The sequence below is a fragment of the Durio zibethinus genome, chromosome 8 (genome assembly GCF_047325235.1).
Source record: "Durio zibethinus cultivar Kanyao isolate XHJ-2024 chromosome 8, ASM4732523v1, whole genome shotgun sequence".
NCBI lineage: Eukaryota > Viridiplantae > Streptophyta > Magnoliopsida > Malvales > Malvaceae > Durio > Durio zibethinus.
Window position 1 is genome coordinate 16,730,001 of NC_143169.1, and position 18,037 is coordinate 16,748,037.

Below are 18,037 nucleotides of genomic sequence, written 5' to 3' on the forward strand. Positions count from 1 at the left end.
CAAGGCCCAGCATGTGCCGATGGTGTTTGATGCAATCGCCAGCACCAAGGCTTAGCACGTGCTGATGGTGTTTAAGGCAACCGCCCTCACCAGGAGCCAGCATGTGCCGATGGTGTTCGATGTAACTGCCTGTACTAGTGGCCATCTTCTGTCGATAGTGGTCAAGGTAAGAGCCCGTGTCATGGGCTCTGACCTTAGACTTCGAATCCGTGTGGCCTTAGGCTTGGAATCTCCTCCTTTATGCCTAAGTCAGCCGAAAACACAACCGTGTAGGCACTAGAACAGTGGGAAGGGCTGATTACACAAGTTAAAGGGAAACAGGATAACAAGGCAGAATGCTGGAATATGCTGTATATTCACTGAAACAAAAGTGCTTGATGGTGTATAAATGAGGGTGGAGTAGCCCTCTATTTATAGTTGAGGCTCCAGCTACACTTAATTGCAATATCCCTAGAATAAAGGCTAAAATCATGGGATTACACAGTTTACAATCAATCAGGATTCTAACTCCTGATTTTTAGGGTCTACCAAATCTGTCAGGAGGCTTTTGCTGATCCTGCATGCTTCCAAAAGCTTCCCTTGCGTGTCCAGCACCTTGGGCCCTTCTGGATGTGGTACAGGCAGCCGAATGCCAGGCCTTGGCCTCATGGGCAGGCCTGCAAGCTGGGCGGGCATTCTGGCCTCGTCTTCTATTCTTTGCGTGCGCATACCCGCCAGCGCGCCTAGTCTACGGGCTTCAACCTCTGGCTCACCTGCTGGTGCGCCTGATGTGCCTGGTGCTTCCTCCAAGGGTGTGATATTCTCCCCTACCTGATTTCGTAATGCCCTCATTACGTCTTCTGCATGGTACAACCTGATCTGGTCCTCGAACTACCATAAGTCATCTGCTGGTTCCCAGCTCGCCTCACTATCTGAAAGTCCCTTCCAGCGCATCAAGTACTCTTGTCTTGGCTGACAGTTTTTCTGTCTCACCTCTCAGTCAGCTATGATGCTGTGGACCTCCTTCTCATACGAAGCCCTTGCTCTCAATGTCACACGCTTTGACTATACCCGTCTTGGATCTCCCTTATCCTCATGGAACGGCTTGAGCATGCTTACATGGAACACTGGGTGTTCCCTCGATTTAGGTAGCATATCCAGCTTGTAGGCAACCTTGCCTACCCTCTTGACTACTCAAAAAGGTCCCTTATACCTCCGGACTAGGCCTTTGTGTAGCCCCCTGTGGCACACAATGAAATGCAGCTTCTCCAACACCAAGTCTCCAATTTGGAACTGCACGTCCCGCTTATTCTGGTCTGCCCACTTTTTTGACCTCTTGGCCACCTTGTGTAGACAAACGCTGGCCAAGTCAGTTTGCTCCTACCATGCCTTGGCAAACTTGTATACTGTTGGACTCAGCCCTGTATAACCTACAGCAATCGAACTGGGTGTTAGTGGTTGTTGCCCTATCACAACCTCAAATGGGCTCTGGTTCGTTGCCTCGCTCCTTTGCAAGTTGTAGGAAAACTATGCAACATCTAGCAGCTTTGGCCAGTCCCGTTGTGTGGCACTCACATAGTGCCTGAGGTAGACCTTCAATAGTCCATTCACACGTTCTGTCTGCCCATCAGTCTACGGATGCATACTGGTGGAAAAGTTTAAGTTTGACCCCAATAGCTTGAACAACTCAGTCCAGAACCTGCCTGTGAACTGCCCATCCAGATCACTAACAATGGTCCTCAGCACTCACCAGTACTTAACCATGTTCTTCAGGAACAATCAAGCTACCTCCTCGGTTGGGCACTCCTTGGTTGCTGGAATAAAGATTCCAACTTGGAAAACCTGTCCACCACTACCATGATGCTTCCAAACCCTTCTACGTTGGGTAGACCGATTATAAAGTCTAGAGAAACACTCTCCCATGGTCGCTTTGGCACTGGCAATGGCTCCAAGAGACCTCTTAGTTTCTTGAGCTCCACCTTGTCCTGTTGGCACACAAGACAAGTCTTCACATAGGCCTCCACATCATCCCTCATGTGCAGCCAGTAGTACCGATCCTCGATCATTGCCAAGGTGCGGCTCACTCCTGGGTGTCCAGCCCACCTTGAGTCATGACATTCTTGCAAAACTTCCTTGCAGAGCTTCCCATGCTATGGCACAAACAGTCTACTACCCCTGGTGTACAACAAGCCATCCTGTAACCAAAACCACCTAGTCTTACCTTACTGGGCGTACTCCATAAGAGCTTGGCTGTAGGATCATGCGCAAGTCCCTCCTTGATGCATGGCACTGATGACCCCTTTGATTGGTTAATGGCAGCAAGGTTAGCCTTCCTGCTCAGGGTGTCTGCCACTAGGTTCACCCGTCTTGGCTTGTACTCTATTTGGAAATCAAATTTCGTAAGATGCTTGTGCTGGAATAGAACCGGTGCACCATATGGTGCCTTTGACGGCCTGATGAAGCCAGCATTAACTCACTCATTGAGCTGCTTCCTTAACTCTTTCAACTTTGGTGAAGACATTCGATAAGGGGCTCTAGCTGGTGGCTTGGCCTCGAACACCAGCTCGATCTTGTGGTCCACCTCCCTCTTAGGTGGTAGCTTGCTTGGTAGCTTTGCGGGCATCACATCACTAAAGGTCCTCAAGACCTTTAGCACCTCTAAGGGTGACTCGGTCTCCTTCTCCCTTGGCTCATCATATTTTAGGGTTGCCAAGAAGGTGTCTTCTTATCTGCTTACTACCTTGGCAAATTGGATGGCTGACACCACCCGTGACCCAACTCTAGACCCTCTCCTCAATGGCACTAGGCATTGGCACCATGCATCCAAGATGCAAACACAATTAGCAAAAGGCACAATGAGGGCATTAATCCGAACAAGAAAATCCAACCCAATCATAAACTCATAGTCATCAAGGGGTATTACCTCTATAGTCTCCTTGCCTTTCCAGTCTCCAAGCTGTAACTCTACTCCCCATGCTACTCCAATGGCTGGAACCTCTTTGGAGTTCATCGTTTTAATGGTACCAGTCCTTTTCTGCACCTTTAGTCTGAGCTTTCAGGCTCCATCACCTGAAATAAAAAGATGTGAGGCACCTGTGTCCACCAGTACGCTCACCTTCTGACCCGCAACCATTAGATCCGCAAACATCAAGCCCTTTGGCTCGCGACTACCCTTACTTTGGATAGCATTGAGCACTAATGACCCAAGCTTTGCTGCCTCTGACTCTGGCTCCTCGTCAGACACCTTGTCTATAGCAGCCAGCTTGTCTTTCTGCGGGCAATTGCGTGCTATGTGGCTGCCTCCACATAGGTAGCATGCTAGTGGCTTTCTGTCCCCCTTTGCTTTCCACTTGCCTGCTAGTGGCTTCCTCTCACCATATTTGGTTGAACGGTCTTGGTCTCCATCCTTGGACTCCCGATCATGATCCTTCCCTTTGGAGTGCTTCTTCCAGTCCCTATCGTCCCTGCCCTTACCCTTGGGCTTGGAAGACTCAAACTTGTCTAGAGACTTGAACTCTATCAAGGCCTCGACAGTAGTCATGGCTTTAGCCAAGTCATGAACTCCCCTTCGTTGTAGCTCATGCTTCAATCACGGCTTCAGCTCATCCATGAAAGCAAATAAGGCATCCTTCTCACCTAGATTCGAGATTTGTAGCATCAGTTCAGAGAATTTCTAGACATACTCCCTTATGTCCCCTTGCTGGCTAAGCCAACATAACTTTACCCACACCTCATCATCGGCATACTCTAGGTAAAATTACTCTCTGAACTCTTTTTGGAACTCTACCCAGGTTCCAATCTTGGTGCTCCCACGCCAGACATCATCACACCTGTGCCTCCACCACAATAAGGCTACATCAGTGAGATATATAGCAGCGGTGTTTACCTTTATCGCCTCGTCTTGCATACCCATGGCCTGGAAATACTGTTCCATAACCCAAAGGTAGTTGTTTACTTCCTTAGTCACCCTAGTCCCCTTAAACTCCTTAGGCTTGGGGACATCCAATCTAGACTTGGACACTCCAGCAAACATGCCATTCCCAATGGCAGTCTTGCTAGCAACGAGCTCATTGGTAAGCTCCTCCATCCGATGGCGCATGGCCTCCGTACCATCTTGCAAAGTCGGCACTTCAGCCTCCAAGGCCCCATTCTTTTAGGTGAACATGTCCAAGCCTTTGTTGAGAGTAGCTTACAGCTCACTTTGGATCTTCTCCCCCAGGGAGTCTAAAGATGCAATGTGAGTCTCTACCCCCTCAAGCTTTTCCCCTATGTCGCCTATGGTCACCTCTACCTTGGCCAACCTACCGTCCATGGTAGACTAGATATCTCTAGAACTGGCTTTCCTACCTCTTCCACACCCATGTTCCTGGGCCTCGGTTATTGGTTAGCAGCGTCACTTTGGGATGCCATCTCCTCAATCATGATCTAACCTGCACAACACAAACACACAAAATCAAACTTGCTCTGATACCAATTATCATGGGCTCTGACCTTAGACTCAGAATCCGTGCAACCTTAGGCTTGGAATCTCTTCCTTTATGCCTAAGTCAGCCTAAAACACAAGTGTACGGGCACTAGAACAATGGGAAGGGCTGATTACGCAAGTTAAAGAGAAATAGGATAACAAGGTAGAATGCTGGAATATGTTGTATATTCACTGAAACAGAAGTGTTTGATGGTGTACAAATGAGGGTGGAGCAGCCCTCTATTTATAGTTGAGGCTCTAGCTACACTTAATGGCAATATCCCTAGAATAAAGGCTAAAATCATGGGATTATACAGATTACAATCAATTAGGATTCTAACTCCTGATTTCTAGGGTCAACCAAATCTGCCAGGAGGCTCTTGCTGATCCTGCATGCTTCCAGAAGCTTCCCTTTCGTGTCCAGCACCTCAGGCCCTTCTGGATGTGATACGGGTAGCCTGAATGCTAGGCCTTGGCCTCACGATCTAGCCCGCAAGCTGGGAGGGTGTTCTGGCCTCGTCTCCTACGCTTTGCACGTGCATACCCCCCAGCACGCCTGGTCTGCAGGTCTCAACCTCTGGCTTGCCTCTTGATGTGCTTGGTGCACCCATCTAGGGTGTGACACCCGCATCAAGGGCCGACTTGTGTCGATGGTGCTCGAGGCAACCGCTTGCACCATAACCTAGCACATGCCGATGGTGTTCGAGGTAACCGCCCACACCAAAGCCCAGCATGTGCCGATGGTGGTCGAAGCAACCGCCAGCACCAAGGCCCAACATGTGCCGATGGTGTTCGAGGCAACCACCCGTACCAGGGGCCATCTTATGCCGATGGTGGTCAAGGCATTCGCTCACACCAGGGGCCATCTTCTATCGATTGTGGTCAAGGTAAGAGCCCACACCAAGGGTCGGCTTGTGCCGATGGTGCTCGAGGCAACCGCTCGCACCAAGGCCTGACACGTGCTGATGGTGTTTGAGGCAACCACCCATATCAAAAGCCATCTTATGCCAATGGTGGTCGAGGCAACCGCCTGCACCAAGGCCCAGCATGTGTCGATGGTGTTCGACGCAACCACCCAAACTAGGGGCCATCTTATGCCTATGGTGGTCAAGGCAACCGCCCGTACCAAGGGCCAGTTGGTGTCGATGGTGCTCGAGATGATGGCCCGCACCAAGGCCCGACATGTGTCGATGGAGTTCGAGGCAACCGCCAGCACCAACGCTTGGCATGTGCCGATGGTGGTCGAGGCAACCACACGCACCATGGCCCAGCATGTGTCGATGGTGTTTGATGGAACCGCCCACACCAGGGGCCATCTTGTGCCGATAGTGGTCGAGGCAACCGCCTTCACCAAGGCTCGACACGTGCTGATGGTGCTTAAAGCAACCAGCCATACCAGGGGCCATCTTCTACCGATGGTGGTTGAGGCAACCACCTGCACCAAGGCCCAGCATGTGCCGATAGTGTTCGATGCAACCACCCACACCAGGGGCCATCTTGTGCCTATGGTGGTCGAGGCAACCGCCCGCACCAAGGGCCGGTTGGTGTCGATGGTGCTCAAGGCAACGACTCACACCAAGGCCCGACATGTGCCGATGGGGTTCGAGGCAACCACCCGTACCAAGGCTTGGCATGTGCCGATGGTGGTCGAGGCAACCGCACGTACCATGGCCCAGCATGTGCCGATGGTGTTCGATGGAACCGTCCTCACCAGGGGCCATCTTGTGCCGATGGTGGTCGAGGTAATCGCCCACACCAAAGGCCAACATGTGCCGATGGTGATCGAGGCAATCGCCCGCACCAGGGCCCAGCTTGTGTCGATGGCGGTTGAGGTAAGTGCCCGTACCAAAGGGTAGCCTGTGCTGATGATGGTCGATGCATGTGCCACCACCATGCGCCATCATGTGCCATTGGTGGTCGAGGCCTTGGCCGAAGTTCAATTTTGAGCCACGGTGCACATGCTGGGCTAGAACATGTGCTGGTGCCGCATTTGTTTTGCCCGGGGCACCATCGTCGGAGCATCACCGGAGAACCTGACCAGTGAAATTGGTGGTTTCGATGATTTGGGGGGCCAGGGGGTGTGCGCACATGATGTGCGATCGGTACTGGTGTCACAAGCTCCGACCTTAGACTCAGAATCCGTACGGCCTTAGGCTTGAAATCTCCTCCTTTATGCCTAAGTCAGCCTAAAACACAAGCATGCGAGCACTAGAGCAATGGGAAGGGCTAATTACGCAAGTTAAAGAGAAACAGGATAATAAGGCAAAATGCTGGAATATGCTATATATTCATTGAAACAGAAGTGTTTGATGGTGTACAAATGAGGGTGGAGCAGCCCTCTATTTATAATTGACACTCCAGCTACACTTAATGGCAATATCCCTAGAATAAAGGCTAAAATCATGGGATTATACAGATTACAATCAATCAGGATTATAACTCCTGATTTCTAGGGTCAACCAAATCTGCTTGCTGATCCTGCATGCTTCCAGAAGCTTTCCTTACGTGTCTAGCACCTTGGGCCCTTCTGGATGTGGTGCGGGTAGCTTGTATGCCAGGCCTTGGCCTCACGGTCTGGCCTGCAAGCTGGGCAGGCGTTCTGACCTCGTCTGTTAGGCCTTGCACGTAAATACCTGCTAGTGCACTTAGTCTGCGGGCCTCAACCTCTGGCTCGCCTGCTAGTGCACCTGGTGTGCCTGGTGTGCCCGCCTAGGGTGTGACATTCTCCCCCACCTAATTGCGTAATGCCCTCATTGCATCTTCTGCATGGTACTGCCTGATCTGGTCCTTGAATTGCCATAAGTCCTCTGCTGGTTCCTGGTTCACCTCACTATCTAAAAGTCCCTTCCAGCGCACCAAGTACTCTTGTCTTGGTTGATAGTTCTTCCGTCTCACCTTCTGGTTAGCTATGATGCTGTGGACCTCCTTCTCATATGAAGCCCTTGCTCCCAATGGTGCATGCTTTGACTCTGCCCGTCCTAGATCTCCCTCATCCTTATGGAATGGCTTGAGCATGCTCACATGGAACACCAGGTGTACCCTCAGCTTAAGTGGCATATCCAGCTTATAGGCAACCTTACCTATCCTCTTGACTACTCAGAAAGGTCCTTCATACCTTCGAACTAGGCCTTTGTGCAGCCCCCTGTAGTGCACAATGGAATGCAGCTTCACCAACACCAAGTCTCCAACCTGGAACTGCACGTCCCACCTATTCTGGTCTACCCTCTTCTTCGACCTCTTAGCCGCCTTGTATAAACAAACTCTAGCCAAGTTAGTTTGTTCCTGCCATGCCTTGGCAAACTTGTAAGCTGCTGGATTCAGCCTTGTATAACCTACAGCAATCAAACTGGGTGTTAGTGGTTGTTGCCCTGTCAAAACCTGAAATGGGCTCTGGTTCATTGCCTCGCTCTTTTGCAAGTTGTAGGAAAATTGTGCAACATCTAGCAGCTTTGGCTAGTCCCTTTGTATGGCACTCACATAGTGCCTGAGGTAGACCTCTAATAGTCCATTCACTTATTCTGTCTGCCCATCGGTCTGCGGATGCATGCTGGTGGAAAAGTTCAAGTCTGACCCCACCAGCTTGAACAACTCAGTCCAGAACCTACCTGTGAAACGCTCGTCTCAATCACTAACAATGGTCCTTGGCACTCCCCAATACTTAACCATGTTCTTCAGGAACAATTAAGCTGCCTCCTCGGCTGGGCACTCCTTGGTTGTTGGAATGAAGATTCCATACTTGGAAAACCTGTCCACCACTACCATGATGCTTCCAAACACTTTTGCTTTGGGTAGACCAACTATAAAGTCTAGAGAAACACTCTCCCATGGTCACTCTGGCACTGGCAATGGCTCCAAGAAACCCCCTGGTTTTTTGAGCTCCACCTTGTCCTATTGGCACACAAGACAAGTCTTCACATAGGCTTCCACATTGTCCCTCATGTACGGCTAGTAGTACCGATCCTTGATCAGCGCCAAGGTGCGGCTCACTCCTAGGTGTCCAACCCACCTTGAGTCATGACATTGTTGCAAAACTTCCTTGCGGAGCTTCCCATGCTGTGGCACAAATAGTCTACTGCCCCTGGTGTACAACAAACCATCCTGCAACCAAAATCGCCTATTCTTACCTTGCTGGGCGTACTCCATCAGAGCCTTGGCTATAGGATCATGCGCAAATCCCTCCTTGATGTGCGACATCAGTGACCCCTCTGGTTGGCTAATGGCAGCAAGGTTAGCCTTCTTGCTCAAGGTGTCTGCCACTAGGTTCGTCCACCCCGGCTTGTACTCTATCTGGAAATCAAATTCTGCAAGAAAATCTTGCCATCTTGCCTGCTTAGGGGACAGCTTCTTCTGCATCTGGAAGTAGTTGATCCCCACATTGTTCATCCTAACCATGAACCTCGACCCCAATAAGTAATGGCACCAAGTGTGCAAGCAGTGCACCACTGTAATCATCTCCTTCTCTTGGACCGTGTACTTGTATTCAGTCTCATTCAACTTCTTACTCTCGAACATGACTGGATGTCCCTCCTGCATCAACACGACCCCTATGGCAAAGTCTGATGCATTCGTATGCACCTCATACGGCTTGGCATGGTTCGACAAGGCCAAGACTGGCTCTTTGGTCACAGTTCACTTCAACCTGTCAAAGGTTTCCTAGCACCCTACGCTCCACTCCTATGCTCTCCCTTTCTTGAGCAAGTCAGGCAATGGCGTGGCTATTGCTGAGTGGCCTTTGATGAAGCACCTGTAGTAGTTAACCAGCCCAAGGAATGATCTCAACTCAGTGACCTTGGCTGGCAGTTGCCACTCCAGGATGGCATGCACCTTGCCTTCATCTATGCGTATCCTGCCACCTCCCACTATGTGGCCAAGGAACGGGATCTCCTACTAGGCAAATGAGCACTTCTCCCTCTTGACAAATAGCTTGTGCACCCGTAACACCTCGAACACCTATCTCAAGTAGTCTACATGCTCTCCCAAAGTCTGGCTGTAGGTCACAATGTCATCCAAATAAACCACAACAAATCGATCAAGGAACGACTGAAGTACCTTGTTCATAAGGGTACAGAATGTTCCTGGGGCATTCGTGAGTCTGAAAGGCATCACCAAGAACTCATACGAACCATATCAAGTGACACATGCTGTCTTTGGCTCATCTCCCTCTACGATCCTGACTTGATAGTAGCCCAACCTCAAATCCAGCTTGGTGAACCAACTTACGCTACCAAGTTGATCGAACAAGTCTGCAATGAGTGGGATGGGGTACTTGTTCTTGATGGTTAGCTTGTTCAAAGCTCGGTAGTCTATGCACAGCTACAAGGACCCATCATGCTTGCACTGGAATAGAATCGATGAACCATAGGGTGCCTTCGATGGCCTGATGAAGCTAGTAACAACTAACTTTTTGAGCTGCTTCCTCAACACCTTCAACTCTGGTGGAGACATTCGGTAAAGGGCTCTAGCTAGTGGCTTGGCCTCAGACACTAGCTCGATCTTGTGGTCCACCTCCCTCTTAGGTGGTTGTTGGCTAGGTAGCTTTGCGAGCATCACATCACTGAAGGTCCTCAGCACCTTTAGCACCTTCAAGGGTGACTCGATCTCCTTCTCCCTTGGTTCATCATATTTCAGGGCTGCCAAGAAGGTGTCTTCTTCCCTGCTTACCGCCTTGGGAAATTGGATGGCTGACACCACCTACGACCCAACTCCAGACCCTCTCCTCACTGGCACTAAGCATTGGCACTGTGCATCCAAGATGCAAACACAATCGACAAAAGGCACAATGAGGGCGTTAATCCGAACAAGGAAATCTAACCCAATCACAAACTCATAGTCATCAAGGGGTATTACCTCTATGGTCTCCTTGCCTTTCCAGTCTCTAAGCTGTAAATCCACTCCCCGTGCTACTCCAATGGCTGGAACCTTCTTGGAGTTCACCGTTTTAATGGTACCAGTCCCTTTCTGCACCTTTAGTCTGAGCTTCTGAGCTTCATCACCTGAAATAAAAAAATGTGAGGCACCTGTGTCCACCAATGCACTCACCTTCTGACCCGCAACCGTCAGATCCGTAAACATCAAGCCCTTTGGATTATGGCTCCCCTTACTTTGGATAGCATTAAGCAACAATGACCCAAGCTTTGCTACCCCTGACTCTGTCTCCTCATCAGACTCCTTGTCTACAGCAGCCAACTTGCCCTTTTACAAGCAATTGCATGCTATGTGGCTCCCTCCATATAAGTAGCATGCTAGTGGCTCTCGATCCCCCTTTGCTTTCCACTTGCTTGATGGTGGCTTCCTCTCGCCATCCTTGGTTGAACGGTCTTGATCTCCATCCTTGGACTCCCGATTACAATCCTTCCCTTTGGACTGCTTCTTCCGGTCCCTATCGTCCCTGCCCTTACCCTTGGGCTTGGAAGACTCGAACTTGTTCAGAGGCTTGAACTCTATCAAGGCCTCGACAGTAGTCATGGCTTTAGCCAAGTCATGAACTCCCCTTCGTTGTAGCTCATGCTTCACCCACGGCTTCAGCCCATCCATGAAAGTAAATAAGGCATCCTTCTCACCTAGATCCGAGATCTGTAGCATTAGTTCAAAGAATTTCTAGACATACTCCCTTATGTCCCCATGCTGGCTAAGCTGGCATAACTTTGCCTGTGCCTCATCATTGGCATACTCTGGGTAAAGCTACTCTCTGAACTCTTTTTGGAACTCTGCCTAGGTTCCAATCTTGGCGCTCCCACGCCTGACATCATCACACCTATACCTCCACCACAATAAGGCTACATCAGTGAGATACATAGCAGCGGTGCTTACCTTTATCGCCTCTTCTTGCATGCCCATGGCCTAGAAGTACTGCTCCACATCCCAAAGGTAGTTATCTTCTTCCTTAGCCACCTTAGTCCCCTTAAACTCCTTAAGCTTGGGGACATCCAATCTAGACTTAGACACTCCAGCAAACATGCCATTCCCAATGGTAGTCTTGCAAGCAACGAGCTCACTGGTAAGCTCCTCCATTTGCTGGCGCATGGCCTCCATGCCATCTCACAAAGTCAGCACTTCAGCCTCTAAGGCCCTATTCTTTTGGGTGAACATGTCCAAGCCTTTGTTGAGAGTAGCTTGCAGGTCACTTTGGATCTCCTTCCCCATTGAATCTAACGATGCAATGTGAGTTTCTACCACCTCAAGCTTCTCCCCCATGTCACCCATGGTCACCTCCACCTTGGCCAGCCTACTGTCCATGGTAGACCAGATATCTCTAGAACTAGCTTTCCTACCTCTTCCACGCCCATGCTCCTAGGCCTCTGGTTGTTGGTTAGCAGCGTCACTTTGGGATGCCATCTCCTCAATCACGATCTAACCTTCACAACACAAACACTAGAATCGAACTTGCTCTGATACCAACTGTCACGGGCTCCGACCTTAGACTCAGAATCCGTGCAGCCTTAGGCTTGAAATCTCCTCCTTTATGCCTAAGTCAGCCTAAAACACAAGCGTACGGGCACTAGAACAATGGGAAAGGCTGATTACAGAAGTTAAAGAGAAACAGGATAATAAGGCAGAATGCTAAAATATGCTGTATATTCACTGAAACAGAAGTGTTTGATGGTGTACAAATAAGGGTGCAGCAGCCCTTTATTTATAGTTGAGGCTCCAACTACACTTAATGGAAATATCCCCAGAATAAAGGCTAAAATCATGGGATTATACAGATTACAATCAATCAGGATTATAACTCCTAATTTCTAGGGTTAAACAAATCTGCCTACTGATCCTGCATGCTTCCAGAAGCTTCCCTTGCGTGTCCAGCACCTTGGGCCCTTCTGGATGTGGTACAGGTAGCTTGTATGCCAGGCCTTAGCCTCACGGGTTGGCCTGCAAGCTGGGTGGGCGTTTTGACCTCGTCTGTTAGGCCTTGCGCACAAATACCTGCCAATGCACCTGGTCTGCAGGCCTCAACCTCTGGCTCGCCTGCTAGTGCGCTTGGTGTGCCTGGCACGCCCGCCCAGGGTGTGACACTGGTACTTGGCCCTTATATTGGCCCCCTATCCCTCATCATACCTTGAGAACTCACGCCCCCTGAAAGAGCATTTGAGATTTTATAGGTTTGCTGCCAGTAGCCATTCAAGTGTCTGAAATGGGGACATTTTTTTCAAATGGTCACAAAATCTTCTCCACTTCGAGTTTTTAGATGAAAGTTTTTGTGCATGCCAATAAAAATACAAGGATTACGTCTACAAAATTTGGGGCCAAAACTCCTTCTAAAAAAATTTTAAAAAATCTCGAACCGCAAAAAGTTTCAAAAATCATGAAAAATAGAGAACAAGTCGTCTTGCCACGAAACTTCATGTGAAGGCTTTGGGGACCATTGTATGAATTTACTAGCCATAAAAATGGCATTGGCACAGCAGAAATATGAAGATGTGCCTAAACCCACCTACCACCCGATCAATCCACGGCCTGCGCATCTCGCCTCTCTGGCTGGTGTAGTGCCCGCCCCCTCGTTTCGTAGGTTGACTTAGGAATACGGAGTTCATTCCCAGTCTAAGATAGGATCGGATTGAGGATTGTGGTAGCAGGACCCGTAACAAGATTGGCAGCACGCAGAGGGGGGCTGGGCAGATCCCCAACTTGCGCATTCTGCTTCTTTGGCCAGCTGAGCACCCGCACGCTCGTTTTATGGGTTGACTTAGGCATACAGAGTTCATTCCCAGTCTAAGCATACGGACCAGACCAAGGGTTGCGGCAGTAGGACCAGTAGCAAGATCGACAGCATGTTGGGGGGACCGGGTCAATCCCCGGCTTGCACATTCTGCCTCTCCGGTCGGCTGAGTGCCCACATGCTCCTTTTGTGGGTTGGCTTAGGCATACAAAGTTCATTCCATGTCTAAGCCCCAGCCAGACCGAGGGTTGTAGCAGCAGGACCAGCAGTAGGATCGACAGCATGCAAAGGGGAACCGGGCTGATCCCCGACTTACGCATTATGCCTCTTTGGTCGGCTCAGCACCCGCACGCTCGTTTCATGGGTTGACTTAGGCATACGGAGTTTATTCCCAGTTTAAGCATATGGAGTTAATTCAAAGTCTAAGATCGGACCGATAGCAGGATCGACAGCAGCACGTAGAGAGGGATCGAGTCGATCCCCGGCTTGCACATCCTACCTTTCCGATCGGCTGAGTGCCCACACGCTCATTTCATGGGTTGACTTAGGCATACGAAGTTCATTCCCTGTCTAAGCCCCAACTGGACTGAGTGACCCACAATGGGATCGACAGCACGCAGAGGGGGATCGGGTTGATCCTCAACTTGCGCAGTTTGGCTTTTTGGTCTGTTGAGTGCCTGCACACTCGTTTCATGGGACTTAGGCATACGTAGTGCATTCTCGGTCTCGACCAACCAAGGGCCAGAGGCTATCGACGGCGTTTAGGGCAACAACCGAGGGGGACCAACAGCGGGATCCTTGGTCGGTCACGCATCCCGCCCCACCGATCGGTGTGGTGCCAAAACAAAAATTTGAGGGTCAACCGGGGTGAGCGGAGTTTGTTACCGATCGGGATCGGGGGATGGGGGGCCCCGGGTCATGCCTAACCTCAGAGGGGAGTGGCATGGAAAGAAGGACGGTCGACGGGGGGAGGGACGAATCGAAGCGACAAAAGGGCTAAATCTTAGTGGATCATGGTAACAAGGCCACTCTGCCACTTACAGAACCCCGTCGCATGACAAAAGGGTATATTTAAGTCGTCTGCAAAGGATTCTACCCGCCGTTCGGTGGGAATTGAGCTCTAAGGAGGCCCGTGCACTCGTCCGACGCAGGGGCTACACTTATGACACATGCCCTTGGGGGCCATGGGCCCCTATTGCAGGTCGGCAATTGGGCGGCAGGCGCGCTCGTCGCTTCTAGCCTAGATTCTGACTTAGAGGCGTTCAGTCATAATCCAGCACACGGTAGCTTCACGCCACTGGCTTTTCAACCAAGCGCGATGACAAATTGTGCGAATCAATGGTTCCTCTCGTACTAGGTTGAATTACTATCGTGACGCCGCCATCAGTAGGGTAAAACTAACCTGTCTCACGATGGTCTAAACCCAACTCATGTTCCCTATTGGTGGGTGAACAATCCAACACTTGGTGAATTCTGCTTCATAATGATAAGAAGAGCTGACATCGAAGGATCAAAAAATAATGTCGCTATGAACGCTTGGCTGCCACAAGCCAGTTATCCCTGTGGTAACTTTTCTGACACCTCTAGCTTCAAATCCCGAAGGTTTAAAGGCCACGCTTTCACAATTCGTATTCGTACTAGAAATCAGAATCAAACGAGCTTTTACCTTTTTGTTCCACACGAGATTTCTATTCTCATTGAGCTCATCTTAGGACACCTGTGTTATCTTTTAACAGATGTGCCACCCTAGCCAAACTCCTTACCTGATAATGTCTTTTGCCTGGATTGATCGGCCGAGGCTAACCTTGGGTCCAAAAGAAAGGGTCGTGCCCACCTCTAATTCACGGAATAAGTAAAATAACATTAAAAGTAGTGGTATTTCAATTTTGCCCAGGGGCTCCCACTTATCCAACACCTCTCAAGTAATTTCACAAAGTCAGACTAGAGTCAAGCTCAATAGGGTCTTCTTTCCCTACTGATTCCACCAAGCCTGTTCCCTTGGCTGTGGTTTCACTACATAGTAGACAGGGACAGTGGGAATCTCGTTAATCCATTCATGTACGTCACCAATTAGATGATGAGGCATTTGGCTACCTTAAGAGAGTCATAGTTACTCCTGCCGTTTACCTACGCTTCGTTGAATTTCTTCACTTTGAAATTCAGAGCACTGGGCAGAAATCACATTGCGTGAGCATCCACAGGGACCATCGTAATGCTTTGTTTTAATTAAACAGTCAGATTCCCTTTGTCTGCACCAATTCTAAGTCAATTGTTTGTCACCCGAGGAAGGCCCCTGAGGGAGCAGTTCCCAGTCCATCCCTCGACCAGCACGTGGTGACCCTCTCTCACCGTAGGAGCAGCTTGAGTAGTGCACCGACAGCCAATGATTTCGAGACTGGGACCCCCATGCCCAGCCCTCAGAGCCAATCCTTTTCCTGAGGTTACGGATCCATTTTGTCGACTTCCCTTGCCTACATTGTTCCATCGACTAGAGGCTATTCACCTTGGAGACCTGAAGCAGTTATGAGTACGATCGGGCACGGACGACACTCGATTCTCTGAATTTTCAAGGGTCACCGGGGGTGCATTGGACACCACGTGACGTGCGGTGCTCTTCCGACCACTGGACCCTACCTCTGGTTGAGCCATTTCCAGGGTGGGTAGGCCATTAAATAGAAATGATAACTCTTCCCGAGGCCTCCGTCGATGTCTCTGGACTCCTTAACGTTACCATCAGCCATCGCGTCTCGATTCAGGAATTTTAACTCGATTCCCTTTCAAAACTCGTGCGGGATGTGCTATCGGGTGGGCTTTCCCCGTCTCTTAGGATCGACTAACCCATGTGCAAGTGTCGTTCACATGGAACCTTTCCTCTTTTCAGCCTTCAAAGTTCTCATTTGAATATTTGCTACTACCAACAAGATCTGCACCGACGGTCGCTTCACCCGGGCTCACACCTCGAGTTTTGTGATGACCACCACACCCTCCTACTCATCAGGGCCTAGCCCTTGCCCCGACAGTCGGGTATAGGTCACGCGCTTAAATGCCATCCATTTTTAGGGCTAGTTGATTCGACAGGTGAGTTGTTTCACACTCCTTAATGGATTTCAAATTCCATGACCACCATCCTGCTGTTTAATCGACCAACACCCTTTGTGGGTTCTGGGTTAGCGTGCAGTTGGGTACAGTAACCTGACTTTCGGTTCATCCTACATCGCTAGTTCTGCTTACCAAAAATGGCCCACTTAGAGCTCTCGATTTTGTGGCGCGGCTCAATGAAGCAACCGCACCGTCCTACCTATTTAAAGTTTGAGAATAGAAGGGCGTTGCACCCCCAATGCCTCTAATCATTGGCTTTACTTGATAGAACTCGATGGGGGCTCCAGCTATCCTGAGGGAAATTTCAGAGGGAACCAGCTACTAGATAGTTCGATTAGTCTTTCGCCCCTATACCCAAGTCAGACGAATGATTTACACGTCAGTATCACTGCGAGCCTCCACTAGAGTTTCCTCTGGCTTCGGCCCGCTCAGGCATAGTTCACCGTCTTTCGAGTCCCGACAGGCATGCTCGCACTCGAACCCTTCTCAAAAGATCAAGGTCGATCGGTGGTGCATCCGCGAGGGATCCTGCCAATCAGCTTCCTTGTGCCTTACGAGTTTTCTGGCCCGTTGACTCGCACGCATGTCAGACTCATTGGTCCGTGTTTCAAGACGGGCCGGTTGGGGAGCCCGCAGGCTGACGCCTGAAGCATGTCGATGCTGGGGCACGCCGAGACAATGCATGCTGGGTTCCATGATCGTGGTGACCACGTCTCCATGGGCACATCGAAAGCTCGGGCTTGGGCCGCCACCGTGACCCGCATCGGTCCACACCCCGAGCCGATCGACGGATCGGCTCTCACCGTTCCACATCCAATCAGGGCACATCGCTGGCCCCTATCCGCTTCCCTTCCAACAATTTCAAGCACTCTTTGACTCTCTTTTCAAAGTCCTTTTCATCTTTCCTTCGTTATACTTGTTCGCTATCGGTCTTTCACTCGTATTTAGCCTTGGATGAAATTTATCGCCCAATCGGGGCTGCATTCCCAAACAACCCGACTCGCAGACAGCACCTTGTGGTGCGATAGGGTCTAGGCACAATGGGGCTCTCACCGTCTCTGGTGCCTTTTTCCAGGGGACTTGGGCCTGGTCCACCATTGAGGACGTTTCTCCAGATTACAATTCGGATGCCGGGGGTGCCCGATTCTCAAGCTGGGCTCTTCCTGATTCGCTCATCGTTACTAGGGGAATATTGGTAAGTTTCTTTTCCTCTGCTTATTGATATGCTTAAACTCTGCGTGTGATCCCAGCTGACCTGAGGTCATGACACGAGCATCGATCGAGAAATGAGGGGGGTTCGAAGGGGTCCGGGTGGACAACGAGCGCGCGTCACTGGGGATGAGGCACGCCGGGAGCTTTACCACTGACGGTCATGGCGCTGTCATTGCCGAGGACTCGCTTTTAGGCCAATCGTGACCCACAGGATCGCGGGAGGCCATCTTTCGCCCGCCCCTTCCCCTGAAGCCCGATGGGAAGGGTGTCGGAGGGGGAGCGACGGTGCATGACACAAGGCAAGCGTGCCCTCGGCCTAATGGCTTGGGGCGCAACTTGAGTTCAAAGACTTGATGGTTCATGGGATTCTAAAATTCACACCAAGTATCACATTTCGCTACGTTCTTCATCGATGTGAGAGCTGAGATATCCGTTGCCGAGAGTCATTCAATTTTTTTACGACAAAAGGAGTTACAGCATCGCTCGTACACGCACTGCAGATGGGATGGCAACAGCGCGCGTGCTCCCTTTTTGTTTCGGTTCCTTGGCAAGATTCACGTCGGGGGTTCGTTGTTTGGCGGCGGGCAAGATGACTCCGATCGTTTCGCCTGCCCCGTAGGGGGGAT

The 18,037-nt window shown here is 50.4% G+C and overlaps 2 non-coding genes across 2 annotated transcripts; both read right to left on the reverse strand.

Moving 5' to 3' along the window:
• Positions 1-14,074: 14,074 nt before the first annotated feature.
• Positions 14,075-17,463, reverse strand: LOC149517425 (25S ribosomal RNA). The gene has a single exon (XR_016344399.1). It is a non-coding gene; the product is annotated as a 25S ribosomal RNA (ribosomal RNA).
• A 238-nt stretch (positions 17,464-17,701) lies between these two features.
• On the reverse strand, positions 17,702-17,856 carry LOC149517426 (5.8S ribosomal RNA). The gene has a single exon (XR_016344758.1). It is a non-coding gene; the product is annotated as a 5.8S ribosomal RNA (ribosomal RNA).
• Positions 17,857-18,037: the final 181 nt, after the last annotated feature.